The sequence below is a fragment of the Elephas maximus genome, chromosome 1 (assembly GCF_024166365.1).
Source record: "Elephas maximus indicus isolate mEleMax1 chromosome 1, mEleMax1 primary haplotype, whole genome shotgun sequence".
NCBI lineage: Eukaryota > Metazoa > Chordata > Mammalia > Proboscidea > Elephantidae > Elephas > Elephas maximus.
This window is the reverse complement of record NC_064819.1, coordinates 108,403,421-108,430,568: the sequence shown is the minus strand read 5'-3', so window position 1 is coordinate 108,430,568 and position 27,148 is coordinate 108,403,421.

The following is a 27,148-nucleotide window of genomic DNA, read 5'->3' as shown; positions in this document are numbered from 1 at the left end:
TATCCCAGAGTAGAATGGACATGTGCAAATCAGAGCTCCAGAAGGTCCTGACAATGAGGCTCTCTGTCCTACTAAATGGGACCCTGGAATCCCCCAAATATGTCTTTGGACTGAGCTTGGGTCTTCCTGCTATGCCAGAGGCCTAGCCCCTTCCTTCCACCTCCTCCCTCGCCCTTGGAGGCCTTTCCCAACTTTCATCATGTGGTCTTGTCCCAGGTCACTCAGAGGCTGGGGCAGGAGTAGAGAAAGCTCCAGATGCTGTCTCTCATAGGGCCCAGCTTCCCTCTACCTGCTCCAGGCTGCACCCCTAAATGCCCTCTAGCTCCTAACCACTGTACCCTCTGAAAGGCTAAGAAAGGCCTACATTTTCCCATCCTCATGACTTCAGCCTCCACCCCAAGCCTGGCCAACGTGCTCCAAGGGGGGCCAAGAGTGTGGTCTGTCCACCGAAAGATGACTTCTTCCACGGGCCCTCCTGTTTTTCCCGGAAATGCCTATCATACTAACAATACTCAATAATAGATGAATGATTGAATAAATGAGCAAACAAACACAAATTCAAATGCACTGTCATTTCTCTCTGGGGACCATCAGTGCTCCCCCTATGCCTCTTGCTTAGCATTTTTCTGTGCACTGGAGCTGAACTGAAGTGTTTGTGCTTTTATGTCCTCAACTAACCTGAGCTCTCCACTGGCAGGAGTATGTTTTGTTCATCTCCGTGGTTCCGGAGACTTCCACAGAGGGCTCTAAAATGTTGATTGACTTAATGAATGCATAAATATGTATGTGGTTTATAGGTGTCTGACTACTTTTCTCTCCCCTCGCTAGATCATGAGTACCTAGAGAATGAGAACAGGGCTCACTTGTCTCTAGAACTCAGGGCTTGCACATAGTAGGCACTAAATACATTGGGGTGGGTAGAAGGAAGGGAGGATGGATGGATGGATGGATGGGGGGGTGGGTGGATGGATGGATGGATGGATGGATGGATGGATGGATGGATGGATGGATGGATGGATGGATGGATGGATGGGGGAATGGGTGGATAGATGGATGGATGGGTGGATGAGGACCGCTGGGGCCCTGACCTGTGGATGGCTGACTTTTGTATTAGGCTCCAAGGGATCTGACTCACTGGGCAAATAAAAGATGGGTCTAAGGGACGAGCAAGTGAATGAATAAGTGAGTGAATGAAGGGCCGAGTCCTGTCAGAGGTCTGAGGAGACTGCTGTCTGCTATACAGCATCACTGTCCCCTGCCTGGTGGCCCTGCTCACACATGACCTGCACACACCCCACCCCCTACGAGCCCTGACTTCCCTTGATTTTTCCAGCAGCTTTGAACCTATCCTGTCCAGCTGTTTGACTCAGGGCCCCCAGCCCCTGGATAGCTTTTCTCCTGCCTTCCTTTGAGGATGAAGGGCCAAGTACAGCTCTGGAACTAGCCAGACTTTCTGGGCTTGAATTCTCCTACTGCCACCTGCCAGAGGAAAGAGTTGGAATTGTCCTCAGCCTCAGTTTCCTCACCTGTAAAGCGGGGGTAATATTGGCTGTTAAGAGGATTAAGGGAGGTCCCAAATTGATTCCTGGGATGGAACCAGCTACTCGGTTGGTGCTGGGGGCTTCCCTTTCTTCCCTGTCCCTGTAGCCCCTTGTGGGGCTGCAATCTATGGAGTCCAGGAGAGCTGCCCTGCTTTCTAGGAGCAGAGCTAAAGGATTTGTTTTCTGTAGGGAGTGGGAGTCCTGGAGCCAGTTAGGGAAGTCACTCCCCAGCCCTGGAAAGAAACCCAAACTATTAAGCCAGGAAAGAAGAGATGTCCTGTGAGAGAATTGGAACTGGTGCATATGTGTGAATGCTCGAGAACCAGAAGCTGACTGTTTTCTTTCCCAAAGGAAGGATTAAAACTGAAGCAAGAGAGCTTGAGATTAAGTATGAGAAAGGACTTCCCAACAACGGAGGTTGAGGGAGATGTATATTGGCCCACGGAGAAGCCAAGGCTCTCCTGCCTGAAGTTTAGGGGGCTTTGGGAGAAAAAATAATTGGAATTTATTTTCTACTGCAAGTTTTCAAAATACTTGCCCAATCTTGCTGATTTCACCCCCATAACAAGTCCTTAATAGAGTAGCAGCAGTTTAGCTTGTCATCATAGGCAGGACAAGCATAGTGCTTTCCCTACCATACCACGGGGGAAGGAAGGCTCTGAGAGGTTGTGGCGGGACTGGCACAGGGTCCTGCAGCCGAGGCGTCAGGGAACTGGCGTTAGAGCTGTTTTGTAAGTGAGCCCACATTCTAGGCATTCCCTCACCCTTCGTAGGGTTTAGCAAGTCCAAAGTTTTTCTCTGAAGTTGAGGTTTGATGTTGACTTCTTTGCTGTTTATATAAACAGCAGAGCAGAGAGTGGGGAGTTGAGAGAGGTTTGCCCAGCAGGTGGGGTGCTGAGGTGAGGCCTGAGTTTATACTTTTGCCTCTGGTGTTGGGCTGGGACCCACTTGGAGGTCAACAGGGAGAACTCTTTCTCAGGCAGGAAAAGGGAGCACCAGGGTGAGGAGGAGGAGCTGGGGCTTCCATCAAAGACAGAAGCCTTGTCTACCCCATCTGAGCAGCCATCCTTTCTCCAGTGTGGCCAGACCCCCCCACCCCCGTTCCCACCCCAGCCTGGCCCATCTCTGCCTTGCCCCAAACCTGCAAACAATGCATTGTTGACAATCTGCGGGGGCCAAACACTCGATAACATGGTCCCCACCACGCCAGACATCCTAACAGTGGGCAGGGCTCTGCGCTGTGACGGGAAGATGCTTTGAATACATCATCCTGTCAACTGAGTTTATTATTCTTTCACTCAAGATAAACTACAGCCGCCAACGAGGGGGCTGTATAAATTCCAGGCTCAGAAGCCAAGCAGGCCCCACTCCTTGTTAAACACTCACTCACACACACGTACACACACACGCACATACACACGCACACACACACACACACACACATAAATCTTGCTGAGAAAATACCACCCCCCCGCCCAGGCCCCACAGGTCTCGGGGGTACTCAGTAGCCTCTGTCTCATGGGGTGGTCCCAGCAGCAGCTGCAGACATCAGGGGACCCAAGGCCTGGGGCTAGCCTTGGGCCACCTCCCTCGCCGGGCCTGAGGCAACTCATGCTGGAGCCAGGGAAGGTCTCCCCATATGAGCCAGCTGTCCCCTGGGTCAAACCCAGCTTCTTAACTCCCAGACTTCTGTCACTCCAAGGCCACAGCCCTACCATGGGTGGCCTGAGCACCCCCACGGCTGGGTCAGGAGGAGACATACTTTCTGACTCGGGAAGTGATAGCCAGGGTAGAGAAAGCCGACCCGATGAGGCCTTCAGAAGCAATCAGCATCTGTCCTGTGGGGAAGGGGACTCCATGGACCACTCCCTGCTACCTCTCACACACTTAGAGGAAACGCTGAGGGATCCAGCCTACACTCCCCTCCATGTATCCCCAGAGTAAAAACCCAGTCCTTTCCTTCCAGGGCCCCTGGCTGTTTGCAGCTAGAAGGGAGGGGTCTTAAGGGTTTCATTTCAGTCTTGCTCTGTCTCACATGGGGACTTTGAATTTTAAACAAACTCGTGTTGGGCACAGGGACAATAATAGGGAAGCAGCAGGATGCAATGGAAAGAACATGAGCTCTGGGGACAGACAGACCTAAATTTTTTTTTTAATTATTTATTTTTTAAATTGTACTTTAGATGAAGTTTTACAGAGAAAACTAGTTTCTCATTAAACAATTAACACACAAATTGTTTTATGACATTGGTTGCCCACCCCACGACATGTCAGTACTCTCCCCTTCTCTACCTTGGGTTCCCTGTTACCAGCTTTCCAGTCCCGTCTTGCCTTCTAGTCCTTGCCCCTGGGCTGGTGAGCCCCTTTAGCCTTGTTTTGTTTTATGGGCCTGTCTAATCTTTCGCTGAAGGATGAACCTTAGGAATGACTTCAGTACTGAGCTAAAAGGGTGTCTGGGGGACATACTCTCAAGGCTTCTCCAGTCTCTATCAGACCAGTAAGTCTGGTCTTCTTTTGTGAGTTTGAATTTTGTTCTACATTTTTCTCCAGCTCTGTCTGGGACCCTGAATTGTGATCCCTGTCAGAGCAGTCAGTGGTGGTAGCCAGGCACCATCTAGTTGTGCTGGCTCAGTCTGGTGGAGGCCGTGGTAGTTGTGGTCCATTAGTCTTTTGGACTAATCTTTCCCTTGTGTCTTTGGTTTTCTTTATTTTCTCTTGCTTCAGAAGGGGTAATATCAGTGCAAGCCTTCTAGTTGCAAACAGACTCTTAGGTGGCAGCTCACAAGCTGTTAAACTCCAGACGCTACTCACCAAAGTAGAACGTAGAACATTTTCTTTATAAACTGTGGTATGCCAATTGAGCTAGATGTTCCCCGAGAAGACAGGCCTAAATTTGACTCTCCAACCCTCAGTTTCCTTATCTATGGGGAAGAATAATTTGGGGAGAATAATTTCTACCATGAAGTATTAGCATAAGGCCTAGAGGCAAGTCATGGCATTTAGTAGTAGGTGCCTGTGTCAGGTTTTATCATTCTCAATGTCAGAACCAGGACAGGCAAATAAATGTTGCTATTCCCATTTTATAGATGGAGAAACCGAGACTCCAAATAGAGTCCAAGGCATTTCAAATAGGAAACTCATTTCACTTCTAGCTGCAAAGCATCACGATTGTCATAAACAATTATCTAGCACCTACTATATACGGGGAAGGAAACCCTGGTTGGCATAGTGGCTAAGAGCTATGGCTGCTATCCAAAAGGTCAGCAGTTCAAATTCACCAGGTGCTCCTTGGAAATTCTATGGGGCAGCTCTAATCTGTCCCATAGAGTCTTTATGAGTTGGAATTGACTGGACGGCAATGGGTGTTGTTTTTTTTTTTTTTTTTTTAATGGGAAAAGGAGCCCTGATGGTGCAACAGTTAATCACTTGGCTGCCAACAAAAAAGTTGGCAGTTCAAACTCACCCAGTGGCTCTTCAGCAGAAAGACCTGGCAATCTGCTTCCATAACAGCACAGCCAAGAACACCCTGTGGGGCAGTTCTCCTGTCTTATAGGGTCACTATGAGTCAGGACTGACTTGGCACCCAACAACGTGTACAGGGGGCTGTGCCAGAAGCTGAAGGAATACATAGGAGGAGCTCGAATTTACCCTGAGGTAATCCTCCCTCTAAAGTGTGAACTTTATCAGAGCCAGGATGTGTCTATCTGCTGAAGGCTGTGTCTCTCCTTGACATAGAGGACTCCAGAGCTAGCTGGTAAAGCCCTGGGTTTGGGGTTTGTGGACTGGTCTCCCCACTCTTTTAGCCATGTGGCCCAAGGCAGGACCCTTGATCTCTCCAAGCCTCATTTTCCTTGTCTGTGAAATGGCCATGGTGATTTTTATCCCACAGGATGAGATCCCAGGGAAGGGTGGTGTGAGAGGGCTCTGCCAGTTCCAGGGGTCTGCTCAGACTGAGGTGCTCCTAGTACTCCACAGCAAAGGAGAGTAAAGCCAAGATGTCAAAGCCCTGCTCTTGCGGATGTAGATTCCTGCCCCACCAGCTGGCTGCCACCCTTACACAGGTCCCTAACAACTGGTCCAGAGTCCCTGAGTGGTGGAAATGGTTGACACACTAGGCTGTTAACCAAAAGGTTGGAGACTCAAGCCCATCTAGAGGTGTCTCCGAAGAAAGGCCTGGCAACCTACTTCTGAAAAATCAGTCTTTGAAAACCGTAGGGAGCACAGTTCTGCTCTGACACATATGGGGTTGCCATGAGTCTGAGTCGACTCTGTGGAAACTTTTTATCAACTGGTCCAAGGATATCCCAAGTGTTTGGGACACACCATTTCCTCATCTCCAGCAATGTCGGGAAGCTGAGAGAGGCTCTCTGTGTGCCCCAGCCCCAGGCGCTCCTGTCCTCTCCCACTGCTCACACCCAGGCCCTCCCAGAACTCAGAGCCAGCATTTGCAGTAGGCTCCTTGGAGTGCTCCCTAAGCAGGATTTACAGGGCCACTCCAGGGGACCTTACTTTGGGAAGAGAGATCGAGACCTCAGAGCACCTAACCAGGTGCCTACGTCCTCCAGAGACTGGAGCTCTAGGGAATTGGTAAGTTACCCTTCAGGAGTTGCAAGGGGATAATGGCCAAAGCTCTACCCCACCCCCCACAAAATAAAACTCCTTTGATTTGTTTCTTATCTTGGGCTCCACCTAAAAAAAAACCACCTAAGACCTGACTAAATGGAGAATTCCACTGCTAAAAAGCAAGTGGGAAATTCACTGATGGAACTCAACCTTCTTATTTCACAGATAAAGAGACTGAGGTTCAGAAAGGGCCGGTAACTGTGGCCACTCAAAGGTCAGAGAAGACTTGGGGTTAGGCTACTAGCCCAGCGCTTGCTCCCGCAACCCTGGCCTACCCACAGCCTCTCCAGATGGCTCACCCAAGCTGGGTCATGAAGATTCTGTCAGAATCACCTGGGCAGCTTGTTAAAATTAGGAACATCATCTGGATCCCTTACAGCTCCTTGGGTGATTCTGATCCACAGCTGGGACTGGGAACCAGTGCTCTGACCCACGAAGGATGTTTACAAACCACCAGCACAGAGCTATCTGCCTGCTGTGTGACTTTGGGCAGATTGCTTTTCTTCTCTGTATCTTGGTTTCCTCATCATCTAATATGGGGATAACAATAGTACCTGGTGCTTAGTATTGTTACGGAATTAAATCAACCCCCACAACACATTCCGCTCTTCCTTCTCTCTGCTCTAGCCAAGCAGCCTCCTAACGGTTCTTTGAACATACCAAGCGTATTCCTGCCTCAGGGCCTTTGCACTTGCTGTTCCCTCTGCCTAGAACTCTCATTCTCCAGATAGTCCCATGGCTCTTCCCTCACCTCCTTTCAGGGTCTGCTCAAATGTCACCAAATTGAAGGCCTTCACTGATCACCCCTCTTCTGATTTATTTCCTGCCACCTGGCCTATGGAAACCCTGGTGGCGTAGTGGTGAAGTGCTACCGCTGCTAACCAAAGGGTGGGCAGTTCAAATCTGCCAGGCACTCCTTGGAAACTCTATGCGGCAGCTCTACTCTGTCCTATAGGAACGCTATGAGTAGGGATCGACTTGACGGCACTGGGTTTTGGTTTTTTTACCTGGCCTATTTTCTATTTACTCATGTATTGGTTTATTGTCTATCTTGCCTGCTAGAATGTGAGCTTCCCAAGGGCAGGGACTTTGTCTTGCTCACTGTCATATTCCCAGTACCTACAATAGTGCCTGGTATTCAATAAGGATTATTGATTGAATGTATAAAAATAAAGTACTTAAAGCAGTGCCAGGCACATAGTGGGTGCCCAATACATGTAGCTGTGGTTATTATTTACATCTCCATATTTACAATTCCACCAACATTGCATGTAGTAAAGGCCAAATATAGGGAATGGCTCAACATCTTCCAGGCTGAAATAGGCCCATATGAGCTGTGTGACCTCAAGTAGGTGTATCCACATCTCTGAGTACCAGTTTCCTGTCCAATAGAATGAGAACTCCTATACCTGTCCTGTGTTTTGCCCTTGCCAGGAAGAGCGTCCAGGTGGCCATAACCCTGCTGTTATTTTGACTCTCAGCTCAGAAGCAGATGGGAGCCAAGGACAGATGCCTGAGCGAGGTCACAACGTAGGGATCTAGTGTCACCCTGACATGGGAGCAGAAGCGGTCACCTGCCTAAGCAATGTGGCCACAAGGACGGGAGCCTCACCAACAGGTGGGCGTGCTGTGAACTCCTGATAGGTGGGAAGATGGCTCCAGGTCCCATCTCCCCTTCCTAGCTCTCAAATCCAGCTTCTGTTGATTGAGGAAGCTGAGAGATTGCTGCTGCTAAGGTGCAGGCCCTGCAGGGCTAAGCAGAGAGGGCAGTCAACTCACTGGCCACTGCCCACCCTGAGGTCAGCCCACCCTGGGGTCAGCCCACCCTGGAGTCAGCTTAACCTGAGGGTCAACCCATCCTGGAATCGCCCCATTGTGGAGTTCAGTCTTTCCTGGGACTCAGCAACCCTGGAGGTCAGCCTGCCCTGTGGGTCAGCCCACCCTGGGGGTCACCCCACCCAGGGGTCATCCAACCCTAAGGTCAGCCCACCCTAGGGTCATCCAATCCTATAGGGTCAGCTTTGAGGACACCCTCCCTACTGCCCCACCCTAAGATCAGGGGCTTCTGGGGAGCCTGTAAGTGCCTTCAGGGAAGTGTTCAAAGCTGACGGGTCTGGTATTTCCCGCCCCCTGCCAGGACTGGCCACAGGAGATGCTCAATACATGTATGCAGGTTATACAGATGAGTAAGGGAATGAATGAATGGGCAAGTTTTCCAGATTTCATCCCCAGCCCTGGGGCTCAGGCTACATCTGCTTCTTCCTCGTTGTGTGAAAAGACACCAGTTCAACAAGGAAGACACTTGTAAGTGCTGACGCTATGCACGTACTGACCTGGGTGTGGGATACCCAGTCCCACACCCAGGGAGCTCACAGTCTCGTGGGAACAGCCACAGACAGAGTGCTTTTCAAGCTGACTGGGTAACTGTCAAGACAGAGGTTTGCCGTGGTGGGAGGGGGTGACACCAGAGTTGGTCCTAAGAGCTGAGCTGAAACTGGCCAGTTGCACCAGGGGAAGGGCAGTTCAGGCAGTGGGAACAGCCCGAGCAAAGGCACTGAAGCGTGGAATAGCCTGGGGTGTGCTGGGAAAGAAAGACAGTTCAAGGTAACTGGTGTCACATAGAGAGGGAAATAGCTGGAGATTGGCTGGTGAGGAAGGTAGGGCGCAGGCTGGGCAGCCTGTGAGACCTGCTGGGGCCCTAGGGCTGGGGGAGGGGGTGCTTTGATGGCTGTAAGCAGGGGAAGAGTGTGGTCAGAGTCATGGTTTTTAGCAAGATCCTGTGGCTACAGAATGGCAAATGGGCCAGAGGACCCTGGACTGGAGGCACCTGCAACTGTGCAGGGACTTGCCACTGGGGGTCTGGGCAAAGGCAGTGCCAGCAGGGTCCCATCCAGATCTCCCATACTTACCTATGGAGAGTACCTAGTCCTCTCCAGCAGTTTGTTGTTGGATGCCATCTAGTAGTTTCCGACTCATAGTGACACCATGAGACAGAGTAGAACTGTCCCCTAGGGTTTCCTAGGCTGTAGTCTTTAGGGGAGCAGATCACCAGGTCTTTTCTCCAGGAGCCACTGGGTGAGTTTTAACTGCCTACCTTTTGGTTAGCAGCCAAGTGCTTAACCATTGCACCACTAGGGCTCCTTTCTGCAGCAGTTTCGAGTTGAGTAGACTGAGGCTCAGAATGAAACTTGGCTGGGGCCAGGCCCTGTTCAAGGGAAGTTTCCTCCAGGGCAGTTGCTTCCATTCTGGTTTTCATTTCACGAGACAGCTGAGTTTACTGAACTTGAGGGCAAATCTATATCCTGGTGCTTCCTCTGCAGAGATAATAAAGTTAATGGGATTATTTCCTGTGCGTAAGAATAGGGCTGCTGAGAAAACATTGTGGAGGAAAGGCTGTTTGCAAAAGGCCAGACTAAAAGGCCAAATTTTTGCCAGCAGGCAGAAGTGGAGGGTGTGTTTGCACGGGCTCACAGGGAGCAGTGCTGCTGTGCCTGGGTTTGCTGGAGCCTGCTGCACGCCTGCGCTCTACCTCCCCTCTGCTGCCCCAGGCCCTGATGCACACAGACGGACAGATTGCCCAGACACCTGGAGTCCTGTCTCCCTGGTCTCCGAGGTACCAGGCGAGCTGGTTAGTTTTTGGAAAAACAAGATTTATTCTAGCCCAAAGGAGAGGAAGGGAGAGATTCAAGGCAGAAGGGACTTAAAGATGGCCTGCATCATCCCTCTCATTGTAATTGGGGAAACTGGGCCCAGAGAGGAGAGGTAGCTTGTCCCTGTCACATAGTCAGTTGTGGCAAGGCCTGGTAGGGAAGCTGAGGCCCAGAATTGGGAAATTACATACCCTGGTCATATAGCAAGGTGCCTGGGTACTGAAAACTGTGTTCGGCTGCTAATCTAAAGGTTGGTAATTTGAACCCACCCAGAGGCACCTCGAAAGAATGGTCTAGAGATCTGCTTCCATAAAGATTATTGCCAAGAAAACCCTATAGAGCTCAATTCTATTCTATAACACACGGGGTTGCCATGAATTAGAATTGACTCGACAGCAAAGAGTTTGGGTTTTTAGTTACCTAGCCAGCTGGTGGCAGATTATAGTGGGGAAACTTAGGACCAGAGAAGCAAAATGGCTTGCCCAGGCTCCCACAGTCTGTTGGTGGTAAAGCCTGGGGTTGATCCAGGTGCCTGACTCCCAGGACAGAAGTTGCTCTGTCATCTCGCTTGAGCTCCCACCCACCCTGCCCAGAGGGGCTGCCTTGTTCTCTGGTCCACCTCTGTTTGCTGAATCTCAATCATCCCTGGTAGAGTCTCCAGATCCCCCAGCTCAGCCCCTTTAGATCTTATCAGTGCAGCCCCCACGAGGGCTTCTCACCTGGACCATCCTCAAACAGCATCCGTGTGCACAGGTGCGCCGGGCGTGAGGAGCCGCTGCACATTCCAGCCCAGGGCTGACAATGGCAGGGTTAAGAGGGTCATCTTCTTTTCGCACCTCCTGATTCCTCAAGTTTGTAAATCATTATCCCAGGCCACACAAAGCAGGCATTGAGCAGGCCTGGATGCTGTCCTGCGACATAGTAGGCAGAGGCTACTGGGGTCTGTGAGTGGCCCCCAGCCCCCTCCCTGGCATTGGGTTACCCACCTAATCCCCGCTTCTCCGCCCTCTTTGTGCCCATTGTCATTTGTAATGGAGGAGCATGATGCAACCTGCTAATTACATTGCTCGATTTTGAGCACATCCCGGCTTCTCTGACTCAGGCGGCAGTGGGAGGCGGGAGCAGTGAGCGGGCACTGCTTTGTGGCTTATCAGGGCTGGGTTATTCCGCTCACACCCTCTCGTGCCTCCCCCAGCCTCAGCCTTTGTTAACCAGGGCTTGCATCACCTCCCGCTTTCCATTTCACCGAAATTTTTTTAACGGCCCTTTTTTATGAGCTGTTCCATCTTGTTAGCTAATGAATGATTGTGGGGCAGCAAAGGGGATCGCTTTGTGCCTCTATTAAATGTTACATGATTGCAATTATGAGTTAACGAGGGACAGCTAATAAAAAAAAAAAAAATCTATCACGCGGCCTGAGGCAGACATAAGACTCACTGCCTGGTTTCTGAGCTGAATAATTCAGAGCTCTGGGGACCAGTGGCTGGACAAGGAATCGACCGAGGGAGGGACGGATGCTCTGGGTCTGTGGAGAGTGCAGCAGGCAGGGAGGCCACGGCTGTACCTCCAAACCTCTCCTAAGGCCCCCAACTCCCCCAGGGGCCAGGCTGCCTGTAGGCAGATGTCTCTACCATTGCAGAAGCTTCTCATCAGCTCTGCTGAGTCCTTGTTGCGCACCCTCCCCCCCCCCCCCCCCCCCGTAGCGCCTTCCCCACATCGCAACCAGAGCAAGGCTTTTAAAGACAAAGTGTTCAGGCCACTGACCTGCTCAAACCCCTCCCCCCTTTCATGGCAACCTGAGCCCTGATGGCACAATGGTTAAGTGCTCGGCTGCTAACCAAAAGCTTGGTGGCTTGAACCCACCCAGTGGCTCCGTGGGAGAAAGACCTGGCAACCTGCTTCTGCAAAGATGACAGCCGAGAAAACTGTATGGGGCAGTTCTACTCTGTCACATGGGGCTGCTGACTCTGTGGCACCCAACAACAAGAAGACGTCTTCCTTTATCACTGGACTCTCCTTTCAACTTTCTCCTTTCAGTGACTCCACTCCTGTGCCATGCCTGTCCTTCTCAAACCTTGCTCTGAGTGGTGGGCCCCTGGAAAGACACAGTACCTCAAGAGTCAGACAGAGGGAGGGCCTGAGAAATGGACGGGGCCATGCAGGGAGGGTCACTTTGCGGTGCTGTCATCTTCCAGCAGAGGAAGCTCGGATGCACCTAGTGGTGCCCAGGACCAGCAGGCATGGAGATGGGGTGCATGCGGGCCTCTCCATCACCAAGCTGAGAGGCAAAGGGCAGGCAGTGGGCTTGGGATGGTCCCCTGGGGGCTGCCATGTGTGTCCCAAGGATGGTCACTGAGCCTTTGTGGGTGCTGGATACACTAGAGGCACTTAATAAAGACTTGGTTAACTGAAAGTTTGGGAAGAGGCGTGGATAATGTCCCAACAGCAGGTGCCACCACCCATCAAGAAAACCCCAACTCATGCCCAAAGGGCAGACCTGGGCCTCCTGACTGCACACAGCTGCTGAGTAGGGAATGGGCATCCCCTCAGCACAATGGGACATAGGAGGGGTTTTCAGGGAGGGGTGTCTGTCAGGGGTGGGGTGGGGGGCAAGACTCCTAGGTCCTGATATAGGCAAGCCACACCCATTGCCCGGGACTCAGTATCCCCACCACGCACTCCAATATATTCTATTCTGCCTGCATTCTGCTTACACCTGCGCCTATAGCCACCCTCCCACCTCCTGTCCGCTCCCCCGCCCCCCGCCCCCCGCAAGCTCCACTGTACTTAGATTGTGGGTTCTTTCAGAGGAAGCATTCACTGTAGGCCTGGCTTTTACTAGGCACTCAGTAATTGCTGAATTAATGAGAGGCTGAAATTAAATGCCCTCCAAGCACCCACTCCATGACAGGCTTGTTCCCAGGTGCGTCCTATATGTTACCACAAATCCTCCCAGCAGTGCTGCTGGCAGAATTAATCCTCATTTGACAGCTGAGGCAACCAAGGTTCAGATTGCTTAGCCCTGAATGTCTGTTAGGATTGGGGGGCTGAGCAGTCTGCATGTGGGCCTGAACCAGAAACTTTGTATTGACCAAGGCCCCCCTTGATGGTCCCTCATGCCCAGACTGGGCGACAGAAGGAACACAGCCTGAGGGCACCGCTGAAGTGCATCTTCAAATGCTGCGGCCGCCCTGTGGGCACTGGGAAACCACAGCCAGCCACATCTCAGCAGTCGGGGCCAGCCCGGGGCAGAAGGCCCAGCTGGCAGTGTCCAGGCACGAGGGAGGGGGAAGCCTGTGCCAATTCCAGGCCTGGGCCAGCGGCAGGACTGGCTACAGAATTTGCAGGACCCTAGTTCGAAAGGGAATTTCCAGGCAGTGACAGCAGAGTACAGGGCCCTTCTAAGCGTAGCTCCTGTGTCACAGCACAGGCTGAATGTCCATGAAGCGGCCTTGGCTAGTGGGCCATTTTCCCAGTTACCAGCTCAGGGGTTCTTTTTGGCATAGCGGTAGATGCTGTGTGAAAGGCCTGGTGCCTTGTTGCTGGGGCAGGGTGCATTTAACCCCCAGCACCGGGCATGGCAGGGCTGGTGGAAGGCCAGGCATGAGGAGAATGTATGGAGAAGGTCAGGCCAGCACATTCCTGGAATGGCAGGTGGGCAGATGCCCAGGGTTGGGCCTACCTGGTGATTCATACCTACCTGGCTTCCCAGGGAGGCTATGCTGCTGTTTTAATTGTGTGTATGTTGGGGCGGGGTCTAAGGACTGGCCAAACACATCCAGAGGCTCTGGTTGACCACCCCTAGACCTCTAACCTGTAGGAAAGCCCAGAGCTGAGCAGACAGCTTGGTATCCAGAGGGTCATTATCAAAGAGGAACTCGGAGCCGCTGTGAGCCTGCAACCCGCAGGCTAACTCTTGGCAAGAGGGATGGATGTGTCTGCTGCCTCACAGCCCCTCTCTGCCCCACACGTGGTGCCCCTGAGGGGCTAGGCCAAGCCCCAATTTGAGTCTTCCACCACAATACCCAGCATAAGGCCCCGGTACACAGTGAGTACATAGGAAATATTGGTTGAGTGAACACATGAAATAATGAGAAAACCTCTGCTTCTGCCTCGTTTTTCTCAGGAATGACACCCAGCTTAGAGGTCAAGAAAAGAAGTGTACTCCTGTAGCAAAGTAGCAGAACACATTCTGTCCACACGTGAGCTCTGCTGCTCATTTTCTGCATGAACATGTCCATGTGGGAACACACGCATGGGGACCGTACATGGACAGCATGGACTCAGGTATTGTGCTTGTTTGCTGCCATTGAGTTAGCTCTCGACTCATATGACCCCATGTGCAATGGAACAAAATGCTGCCCGGTCCTGCACCATCCACACCATCAGTTGAGGATCAGACCATTGTGACCCATAGGGTTTTCACGGCCTAATTTTTGGAAGTAGCTCACCAGGCCTTTCTTCCTAGTCTGTCTTAGTCTGGAAGCTCTGCTGAAACCTGTTCCGCATCATAGCAGTACACAAGCCTCCACTGACAGGTGAGTGGTGACTACCCGTGAGGTATGTTGGCCAGGAATTGAATCCAGGTCTCCTGGAAGGCAAGAACTGTACCACTGAACCACCATTGCCATATAGATGTGTTCTAGTTAGGTGCCGTCGAGTAAATTTTGACTCATAGCGACCCACGAGACAGAATAGAACTGCCCCACAGGATTTCCAAGGCTGTAATCTTTATGGGAGCAGATTGCCAGGTCTTTCTCCTGAGGAGAAAGCTAATTGCTTAACCACTGTACCACCAGGGCTCCTTACACACACATATACACATGCTCAGATACATACACACACACACACACATACATGCTCGTGTGTGTGGAGTATTTATATACACAGGGTGTGCACACATGGTGTATGAGTGTGCATGTTTGTGTGGGTGGTGCCCATGCCTACTTGGTGTGTACCATGTGCCTGCATGCACAGGGGCACATGTATGTGGGGTGTGCCACAGATGTCCAGCAGTCCTCTGCTCCCTGGGCTCCACATCCCAGCTGGTCACCTGCCATATCCAGGAGCCAGACCTGCGTGGGCAGTGCTCATGGCATCAAGGAGGTAGAGCAGCGTGGTGGTTGGGAGTGCAGGCTGCTTGGTTAAATCTGGACTCTGCCTCTAACTCGCTGAGTGTCCTTGGGCAAGTTACCTAAACTCTCCATGCCTCAGTTTTGTCATCTGTAAAAGGGGCTTGTGCCAGCACTTCCTGCTGCAGGCACCAGGGCTAGTACTGAGATCAGGACAGGAGCCTTTGTCCATCCATCACCATAAATGCGATGGGCAAGTTCCACATGCCCACCGTCCTGACTGGAGAGACGGGAGGGGGACTACGGCCACAGGTGGCAGAGCTTTGGCCCCTGACAGAGCACACCCACCCCCCGCCACCGCCCCACCAATCCCTCCAGAGGGCCCTGGGGAGCCTGCAGAGGAATCCCCAAGTTTGGAACACACATGGGGTGGGCGTGGCAAGTTGGGGGCATAATGTCTCCAAAGCCAGGCAGCTCTTTAAAAACAGTTCCCCTGGGACAGCAGGGCTGGGCCCCAGCGGCCACCCACCCACTTCAGGGACTGGCAGCCGCGTGGGGTGAGGTAAATCACCCGCGATTGCCCTCTGGAATGTAGTTGCTGTGAAAGGTAGCACGCATGTTACTGCTGCATAAACACAGTTAAACTATTTACGATGGCTGTGGCCTGGCTCCCCGGGAAGGCCCTGCCATGTGGGGGTGGATGGGCCTACCTCAGCTCTGCTGGCCACAAGGTTGGGAGAGAGATTTATTTTGGCAAAAGCTGGATCCCTGGCACCTTCCCGATGCCACCCAACCCAAGAGCCCAGCAAGGGCCCAGGGGAGGCATCTTTTCACAGGCCAGAAAAATGTATTTTAAAATTATGGAAAGTAGAAAAACAACAAAATCTGCTCCTTGTTTTATCTTGGCCCTTGTCCTTGGGCACAGTTTGCAAAGGATGCTGTCTTAAGTAAGCAGGAGCTTTCGCCCCTGCATCCAAAGGGTTCACTGAGGCAGATCTCCCCATGGGATCTTGAGGGAGAAACTGAGGAGGACAACTCAGCTCTGCCCCCAGGGGGCCCCAGTCTGAGGGGTAGACACAGCCCTGCCCTCATGAAGCTCCAATCTGAGGGGGAGACATAGCCCTGCACTTAGGGAGCCCCAGTCTGAGGGGTGACACAACCCTGTCCTTAGGGAGCCCCAGTCTAAGGGGAGACACAGCCCAGCCCTCAGGGAGCCCCAGTCTAATGGGAGAGCTAGGTCCTGCACTCAGGAGCCTTGAGTCTGAAGGTGGAGGCACAGGTTTGTCTTCAGGGTCCCAAACCCACCCAGCCTAAGAGCAGAGGCCTCAGGTACAGACTCACAGAGCAGGCTGTCTGAAGGGCAGATACTCTGAGGTGGCCCTCCAAAAGGAATATTGCTGAGTATCCACCTCCGTTCGTTGCAGAGCAGGAAGCCCTTCTCTGTTCCTGGTGCAGATTCTAGCCTTGGTCTAGTTTCTTTCTCCAGAAGTGCCATCACCTAGCATTTATTTCTTGAAAGGTACTAGGGTCATCAAAGAGGTCACCAAGGCTAATAAACATGAGAGGGATTTGTTTTCAGGGTATGGAGGCCCAACACACCTCCGAGCCTTCTCCCTCTCCTTCACATCTCCCTTCCTCTCCTGCTGGGTTGGCTGGGGGAGGGCTTGCCTCTTCCTTCTCCAGTCCCAGACTTGCTCAGGCCAACCTCCATGTGTTTGCTCCTGCAATTCCTGTGCCGAGAGTGCACCCTTCGCCCTTTCCTGCTCATCTGTCATGGATTGAATTGGGTCCCCCCAAAATATGTGTCAACTTGGTTAGGCCATGATTCCCACTACTGTGCGGTTGTCCTCCATTCTGGGATTGATATAATTTTCCTGCGTGTTGTAAATCCTAATCTCTGCTTCTCGTTAATATAAGATTATTAAAAAAAAATTTTTTTTTTTTCTTAATATAAGATTAGATTATGTTAAAGAGGATTGGGGTGGGGTGTAACACCCTTGCTCAGGTCATATCCCTGATCCAACGTATAGGAAGTTTCCCTAGGGTGTAGCCTCCCCTCTTTTTATCTTACAAGACGTAAAAGGGAAGGGAAGTGAGCGGAGCTGGGGACCTCATACCACCAAGAAAGCAGCATTGGGAGCAGAGTGTGTCCCTTGCACCTGGGGTCCATCGAGGAGAAGCTTCTAGTCCAGGGGAAGATTGATGACAAAGGCTTTCCTCCAGAGCCGACAGAGAGAGAAAGCCTTCCCCTGGAGCTGTCATCCTGAATTTGGACTTGTAGCCTACTGGACTGTGAGAGAATAAATTTCTCTTTGTTAAAGCCATCCACTTGTGGTACTTCTGTTACAGCAGCACTACATGACGAAGACAGTGTATAACAACAAGATGTCGTCCAGCCCTGCACCAGCTTCAAGATCATTGGTATGTTTGGGTCTACTGTTCTGTCTATTGTGTCACTCCATCTCATTGAGCGCCTCCCTCGCCTTCATCAACTCTCCACTTTAAAAACCACGCTGTCTTTTTCTAGCGACTGGTCTTCCCTGATGATGTGTCCAAAGTAGGTGAGCCCAAGTCTTGCCATCCTGGTTTTTAAGGAACATTCTGTTTGTGTTTCTTCTAAGACAGATTTTTTCATTTTTCTGCAGTCCATGGTATATTAAATATTTTTCACCAGCACCACAATTCAAATGCATCAATTCTTCTTCTGTCTTCCTTTTCCATTGTCCAGCTTTCACATGTATATGAGACAATTGAAAAGACCATGGCTTGGGTCAGGTACACCTTAGTCATCAAAGCAAGATCTTTGCTTTCTAAAACTTTAAAGAGGTCTTCTACAGCAGATTTGTTCAGTGCAGTAAGTTGTTTTATTTCTTGACTGCTGCTCCCATGGACGTTAATTATTGATCCAAGTAGAATGAAACCATCGACAACTTCTTCTTTCCTGCAGTTGTCTACACAGCCTAGTTCAGGCCATCCTGATTGATCTGTTTGTCACCACCGTCAGTTGAGGGCCGTCACCACACTTGACTCGTCTTATTAGCTCATATAGACTGTGTTAGGCTGAGTTCTCTAGAGAAAAAAAACCAGTAAAGTGTATATATAGAGAGATTTATATCGAAGAAATGGCTCATGCGATTGTAGAGGCTGGAACATCCCAGATTAGGGTAGAGGGTTCTTCCAATTCACATAGCTACAGGGGCTGGCAAACCCAAGATCTGCAAGTCGGAAAGCAGGGCTTTTGCTCACAGGCTGTGAATATCGACCAATCCCAAGTTTGGCAGCAAGACTGCAAGGCTTCTCCTGATTCATGAAGCTGCAGGGGCTGGTGAACCCAAGATCCACAGATAAGCTGATAGCTCAAGTCCCAAGAACTGGAGGTCAGATGAACAGGAGACAGCCACAGGATCCAGAGAGAGAGAAAAGCAAGAACCTCTGCTTATATTCGGATGCAGGCCACACCCCCAAAGAAACTCCCTTTCAGCTGATTGCTACTCACAGCAGATCCCGTCATGGGAGTGATCACATATAAACGCTGAGAGTCATGGCCCAAGCAAGTTGATGCACAATCTTAACCATCACATAGATTTTCTTCAATTTCCCACCACCACACATAAGTGGGGATTTCTGGTCCTGTTATAGCCACGAGGAAATTCAGACTGAGATAGATTGGGTAATCTCCCAGGGTCACATGGCAGGTGAGTGTGGACAGAGATTCTACTGTCCACGTTCTGTCTACTGCGCCACCTTGTCCTCCTTAGCCACACATCCCCAGGGACAAGGAGCAATATGTCCTCTATTAGGTGGGACCAGAGATGAGTCAGGTGAATTTAAAAAAAAAGAAAGTCACCAGAACTTATACACATGAGTGAGGTTATCATTCCAAGACATCACCTCAGAAGTGAGCAGCTATTCTGATCATGCTGCTTTGTTTAGTGCATTTTTGTTCTTGATTTTGTTTTACGTTTTATTTATTTATATCAACAGGCGCCACATTGAAAAGGTCAAAAGCAAGTCTTTGTCCCCGCCTGGTCCCAGCCCCACCATTTCCCTCTACCCGTGGCTTCCACTGTTGTGAATCCATCCTGAGGTATCCCCTGCCCCCCAAGTACTCATTTGCCAGAGGGCTTCTGCAGTTACATTCACATGTACTTTTAAAGACAATTAAACTCATCATATCAGAGCTATGCTTGTTTTTTCCCCCAAAGGGGTTAGCAATTTTAACCTGTCATTATTCATTTGACTTGATTTCAAATAGCTTTTTTTTAAAATAAACTTTTTATTTAAAAACAAAGTTTCAGATTTAGAATTCAGGAAAATTGTGAAAATATTACAGAGAATTCTCATATACCCCACACCCAGTTTCCCCTATAACAAACATCTTACATGAGTGTGGTACATTTATCGCTGTTGATGAACGAATATTGATACGCTGTTATTAACTAAAACCTGTAATTTATTCAGATTTCCTTAGTTTTTACTTAGTGTCCCTTTACTCTTCCAGGGTCCGATCCAGGACGCCGCATTACATTTAGTTGCTATATCTCCTTAGGCTCCTCTTGTTTTTGGTAGTTTCTCAGGCTTTCCTTGTTTTTGGTGACCTTGACAGTTTTGAGGAGTACCGGTCAGGTATTTTGTAGAATGTCACTCAAATGAGCTTTATCTAATGATTTTCTCATGATTAGACAAGGTTTAGGGGTTTGGGGGAGGAAGACCGCAGAGGTTAGCTGCCATTTTCATCACATGATATCAATGGTACATACTATCAATGTGGCTTATCACTGTTGATATTGACCTTGGTCAATTGGCTGAGGTAGTGTTTGTCAGGTTTCTCCTCTATAAAGTTACTGGTCCGCCACTGCTTTCCATACTGTATCCTTCAGAAGGAAGTCACTATGTGCAGCTCACACTTGAGGAGTGGGAAGCTATGTTTTCCCTCCTAGAGGGAGGAGTATCTAGGCAAATTATTTGGAATTCTTCTGCAAGATTTGCCTATTCACTCTTATTTATTTATTTATTCAATTATTTATATCATTATGGACACATGAATATTTATTTTATACTTGGAGTTACAATCCCATACTATTTTATATGCTTTGGTACTCAAATCATTTCAGCTTTGGCCACTGGGAGTTCTTTCAGGTCGCTTCTATGGTTTTTTGGTTTTTTTAAAGTACTTTCTGGTACTATAAGACACTCCATGCTCGTCTTTTATATTTTCTGCCCTAGTCCTAGAATCAGACATTTCTCCAAGGAGCCCTGGTTTCCTTTATAGGAGAATGATATTAGAAACCAAGATCTGGGTGTTAGGTGTGCTCATTGCTACTGGAGTGTCTTTGCTTCTAGGGCCTCCCAGAAGACAGAGCAGAGCTATACGTGTGTACACTAACCCATACATATATGTATTTCTATATGTAACCATCTGTATTTATCTAAGCTAAGCATGAGTTTATACTGATGTCTCCTACTCTAATCCATTACCACGTGGATCATTCTAGCCTTCTCCTTTTGCTTGTCTGTAACCTTCCGTTCCATCAGTGAGAAACCTGGCTCCCACCATCCACCATTCCATTTACTTAACTAGTCAATGATTTCTGAATTGTTAGCCCGAACAACTTTATCACCTAGGGTACAGTGCCTATGTACAGTTCCTTTTGCCTTTAGTCTTACAGAGTCAACTCATTTCCAAAGTTGTTTAGGTCAGCATCTTTTTTCCCACTCCAGCAAGGTTGTTTGATACATTAGTAATACAGACAGATTCTTTTCTTACCTCCTGCATTCAACCTCCTAAATGATTTTTTTTATGTGCATACATTAACATTCACTTTTTGTGCTATAAAGTTTTATGGGTTTTGAAAAATGTACAGTGTCATGTATCCACAATTACAATATCATACAGAATAGTTCCACCATCCCCAAAAATTCCCTGTGCTTCAACCCTTCTGCACCTCAAAACCAAAAAACCAAACCCATTGCCATCGAGTCAATTCTGACTCATAGTGACCCTATAGGACACAGTAGAACTGCTCCATAGGGTTTCCAAGGAGTGGCTGGTGAATTTGAACTGCTGGCCTTTTGGTTAGCAGCCTAGTTCTTAACCACTGGACCACCAGGGCTCCCTAGTTTTGTCTTTTCTAGAATGTCACATGTAATGGTTAATGTTGTGACTAGGCCATAATTCTCAGTGGTTCGGCAGCTATGTAGTGAAGTAGTTTGGCAGTTATGTAATGATATAGTTATTCCCCATCTTGTGATGCAATGTGATCAGCCAATTGGTTGTAAGGGGAGCCACCCTGGGGATGTGGCCTGCATCCACTATATATGGATGTTCTGACAAATCTTGCTGGCTTTTGTTTGCTCTGGATCCTGCATCTGGCTCATCATCATCTGGCCTCTGGCTCTTGGGACTTGAGCCAGTGACATCCTGTATTGTCTGCCAAACTTGGGATTCTTTGGCCTCTACAGCCTGTGAGCAAGCAGCCTGCTGCCATCCTGCTGATCTTGGATTCATCAGCCTCCATAGCTTGTGAGCCAGCACACCGCTGTCTGATCTGCTGATCTTGGTTTCGTCAGTCCCTGCAGCTATGTAAGTCAGGAGAAGCCTCCAACCTGATACCTGACCCACGGACTTGGGACTTGCCAGTCTCTAAAACTCTGTGAGCTATTGCCTTGAGATAAATTTGTGTGTGTGTGTGTGTGTGTATACACACACACACACACACATACTCACAGACTTCATTGGTTTTGCTTTCTCTAGAGAACCCAGCCTAATACGTTAGGTACTGAAAGTGCTTCTAAATAAACAAAATTGTAAGGATGAGTTTTTTAAATTGCTTCTCAAGTCTCCTTAGTCTTAAAGATGTTGTTGCCTATGCTTCCAGTAGTAAAGAGGGCACTGCTAATCTATGGCATGAGGTAGCAATAGAAATACGCAAAATTACACCACGTATAACGCTGGTGGCCTACTAGTTAAGTGCTATGGCTGCTAACCAAAAGGTCAGCAGTTTGAATCCTTGGAAACTCTATGGGGCAGTTCTGCTCTGTCCTATAGGGTCTCTATGAGTTAGATTCGACTCAACGGCAATGGGTTTTGTTTGATTTGGGTATAGATCACGTATTGGTGAGAGTTGAGGCTCTAGGTGTTTGCATATTTGATACTTTTCTACAATCTTATCAGAATGAGAAGTATAAGGAAGCTGGCTGATTGGTACTGCTTTCATTAGAAAAAGTGGTGAAAGAAAGAGACGATCTCAGAGTCACAGCTCAAGTGCCACATAAACGACCTTAAAGTTGCCACTTGTGCCCTAAAAGAAAGCCTTATTTCTTGTGGCAACAGAGCCGATATTGCCAAAAAACAAACCCAGGGTCTTATCATAAGAGTGGCTGAATTACAACACCAGTTGGATTCCCAATCTCGAATAGAGTCTGAAGTTAAAGTGAAGGCGTTGATTGGGAAGACATGGGATTCTGAAACTTGGGATGGGGACATACAGGCAGATAATCAGGAAGCTGAGCCCCTAAACTCCATTGAATCACTCCTGCCAACAGAACCAGCCCTCTCACTTTTGTCTGAAAAGATTACCCCATCTTTGTCTGGTAAGCCACCCTCCCCAGTAAAAGAATTAGCCCCTCCACTCCCATCTCAAGGTATTGCATTGGGAAAATCTGCTGCAAAGGACCTCTTTAAAGTGTTAAAAAGCAAAGATGTCACTTTGAGGACTAAGGTGTGCCTGACCAAAGCCATGATATTTTCAATTGCCTCATATGCATGTGAAAGCTGGACAGTGAATAAGGAAGATCAAAGAAGAATAGACATCTTTGAATTATGGTGTTGTTAAAGAATGTTGACTATACGGTGGACTGCCAGAAGAACAAACAAATCTGCCTGAAAAGAAGTATAGCTAGAATGCTCCTTAAAAGTAAGTATGGCGGGACATTGCCTCATGTACTTTAGACATGTTATCAGGAGGGACCAGTCCCTGGAGAAGGACATCATACTTGGCAAAGTAGAGGGTCAGCAAAAAAGACAAAGACCCTCAACGAGATGGATTGACACAGTGGCTGCAACAAAGGGCTCAAGCATAATGATTGTGAAGATGGAGCAGGACTGGACAGAGTTTCATTCTGTTGTACATAGGGTCGCTATGAGTCGGAACTGACTAGACGGCATCTGTCTTAGTCATCTGGTGCTGCTATAACAGAAATAACACCAGTGGATGGCTTTAACAAACAGAAGTTTATTTTCTCACAGTCCAGTAGCCTAGAAGTCCAAATTCAGGGCTCTGGCTCCAGGGGAAGACTTTCTCTCTCTGTCTGCTCTGGAGGAAGGTCTTTGTGATGCATCAGTCTCCCCTTGGTCTGGGAGCATTTCAGCACAAGAACCTCAGGTCCAAATGACACGCTGTGCTCCCGGCACTGATTTCTTTGTGGTATGAAGTCCCCCTGTCTCTCTGCTCGCTTCTCTCTTTTATATCTCAAAAGAGATTGGCTTAAGACACTCTAATATTGTAGATCTCATCAATATAACTGCCACTAATCCATCTCCTTGCATCATAGTGATAGGATTTACAACACATAGGGAAATCACATCAGATGACAAAATGGTGGACAATTGCACAGTACTGGGAATCATGACCCAGCCAAGTTGACAGATATTTTTGGGCTACACAATTCAACCCATGACAGCACCTAACAACAACAACAACAACCCTCATCTGATGAGATTAACCCAGCTATGTCTGAAAAGACATTGTCTGAGATATCACCTAGGGTGATGTCTGAGTCATTGCCTGGGGCATCGCCTGAGGCAGATACCTTACAAGGCATTGCTGAATGTTCTCAGAACACATCCCTGCCACCCAATTTTGCTTTTAGATCTTTAACTAGACTTTAAGTTCCAGTAAGCCCCAAAAAGTGAAGCACAAAGTTTAGTGGAAAAGAAATTAAGTAGGAGGTTGTATGAAAATCGAGAAGGAAGCTTATCAAAGGAGTGACCAAAGGAGAAGAAAAATTAGCAGCAAACACTTTGGGTACTTCCAGTATTTTCTCCCTTCAGAGACAAAAAAAAAAGCAGTGATGCCACACTGATATCTGAACAAGAGCCAATGGAAATTGATTCTGAGCCAGCCATTGAAAATGTAATTCCCAGGAGGAATTACGCTATGCTCCAAAAGAACTGCTTGACTTTTCTAATATGTACAAACAGAAACCTGGGGAATATGTGTGAGAACGGCTATTAAGGGTGTGGGATAATGGCACAAGGAACATAAAGATGGATCAGTCTGAATTCATTGATATGGACGCACTAAGCACAGATTCTTCCTTCGGTGTTTCAGCTTGAGAGGTTAGGAAAGGATCTAATAGTTTATTTGGTTGGTTCACTGAAGCATGGACTACCTGGCGGCCTATACTAAATCAAGGTGAAGTACCAGACCTGCCTTGGTATACTATAGAAGAAGGTATCCAAAGGCTTAGGAAAATTGGCGTGTTAGAGTGGATTTATCAGGTTAGACACACAGACCCACACGTGGACTGCCCAGAGGATATACCTTTTACCACAACAGTGAGGAACAAAATTGTGAAAGAAGACCCAGCATCTTTGAAGACTGCTGTGATTGCTGTTTTATGTGAGCCAGATTTGACAGTAGGAACTGCTCTAACTGAATTAAGACACCTAACTACAATGGGGCTGATTGGACCCCATGGTGGTAGGGGCAAGTGGCGGCACTCAATTGACAAAAACAAGGTGGGTGTGGTTACCATAATGGACATTGGAGTCGAATCAGAAATCAGAACAGTTTAAATCATATGGACTTAAGGCATTGGCTATTTAGTCATGGTGTCCCCAGGAGTGAAATAGATGGGAAATCTGCTAAATATTTCCTTGATCTGTACAAGCAGAATTTTAGGTCAAGTGAACAGCAGTCTAACTTGAATCTCCAGAATAGAGAGTCATGATCCCTCAATCGATTTCTCGGCTTGAGCTAGTTTACAGACCCACAACCCCTTGAAGGGGAGACCAGGTCCCCTTGAGAAGGGCTTCACTACACTGACAAAAATTTATACTGTTAATCTTTCTTTAAGCCTTCCCCAAAGGGATCTATGGACTTTTATGAGAGGGAGAGGGAGAGGGAGAGGGAGAGGGAGAGGGAGAGGGAGAGGGAGAGGGAGAGGGAGAGGGAGAGGGAGAGGGAGAGGGAGAGGGAGAGGGAGAGGGAGAGGGAGAGGGGAGGAGAGGAGAGGAGAGGAGAGGAAAGGAAAAAGAAATAATCAGAATTTTCAAGGATTATTGGATACTGGCTCTAAACTGACACTAATTCAAGGAGACCCAAAATATCAATGTGGCCCATTAGTCAGAGTGGGGCTGTATGGAGGTCAGGCTGTTAATGGAGTCTTAGCTCAGGTTCATATCACAGTGGGTCCAGTGAATCCCTGAACCCATCCTATAGTGATTTCCCAAGCTCCAGAATGCATAATTGGAATGGATATAGTCAGCAACTGGCAGAACCCCCACGCTGGATTCCTGCCAAGTGGAGTAAGGGTTATTATGGTTGAAAACCCAAGTAGAAACCATTAGAACTGCCCCTACCTAGGAAAATAGTAAACCAAAAGTAATACTGCATTCCTGGAGGGATTGCAGAGATTACTGCCGCCATGAAGGACTTGAAGGATGCAGAGGTGGTGATTCCCACTGCATCCCCATTCAACTCACCTATTTGGCCTGTGCAAAAAACAGACGGATCTTGGAGAATGGCAGTGGATTACTGTAAATTTAAACAGGTGGTAACTCCAAATACAGCTTCTGTTCCGTACGTGGTTTCATTGCTTTTGTAAATTAATACATTTTCTGGTACCTGGTATGAAGCTATTGATCTGACCAATGTCTTTTTCTCAATTCTCATTTTGAAGGAACACCAGAAAGATTTTGCCTTCAGCTGGCAAGGCTAGCAATATACCTTCACTGTTCTACCTCTAAGGTATATCAACTCTCCAGCCCTGTGTCATAATTTAGTCCACAGAGATCTTAATCACCTTTGCCTTCCACAAAACATCACACTGGTCCATTACATTGATGACATTATGCTGATTGGACATAGTAAAAAAGAAATGTCAATGACTCTGGACTTACTGGTAAAACATTTGTGTGCTAGAGGATGGGAAATCAATCCCACAAAAATTCAGGCTCCTTCCACCTCAGTGAAATTTCTAGGGGTCCAGTGGTGTGGCACATGTCAAGATATTCCTTCTAAAGTGAAGGATAAATTATTACGCCTGCCCCCTACCACAACTAAAAATGAGGCACAATGCCTGGCGGGCCTCTTTAGACTTTGGAGGCAACATATACCTCATTTGGGTGTGTTACTCTGGCCTATTTATCAACTGACTTGAAAAGCTGCTAGTTTTGAGTGGGTCCGAGAACAAGAGAAGGTACTGCAACAGGTTCAGACTGCCAAGCAAGCAGATATGCCACTTGGATCATATATTCCTGCTAATTCAACAGTGTTTGAAGTGTCAGTGGCAGATAGAGATGCTGTTTGGAGTCTTTGGCAGGCCTCTACTGGTGAAACACAGAGCAGACCCTTGGAACAAAGTCCTGCCATCCTCTGCAGATAACTACTTTCCTTTTGAGAAACAGTTTTGGCTTGTTACTGGGCCTTAGTAGAGACTGAATGCCTAACCATGGGCCACCAAGTCACCATGAGGCCCAAGCTGCCCATCATGATGAGCTAGGCGTTGTCTGACCCACAGAGCCATAAAGTAAGGCCTGCACAGTGGCACTCCATCATTAAACAGAACTGGTATGTATGAGGTTAGGCCTGAGCAGGACCTTAAGTTGCATGACAAAGTGGCCCAAATGACCATGGTCTCCACTCTGTCATATTACTTGCCCTTTGCCAGTCTGCACACATTGCCTCATGGGGAGTTCCTTATAATCAGATGACTGAGAAAGAGAAAACTCATGCCTGGTTTACAGTTGGTTCTGTATGATATGCAGATACCACTCCAAAGTAGAGAGCAGCAGCACTGCAGCCCCTTTCTGGGATCTCCTTGAAGGACAGTGGTGAAGGGAAATCCTCTCAATGGGCAGGACTTTGAGCAGTGCACCTGGTTGTTTGCTTTGCTTGGAAGAAGAAATGGCCAGATGTGCGACTGTATACTGATTCATGGGCTGTGGCCAATGGTTTGGCTGGATGGTCAGGGACTTGGAAGGAACACGATTGGAAAATTGGTGACAAGGGGGTATGGGGAAGAGGTATGTGGATAG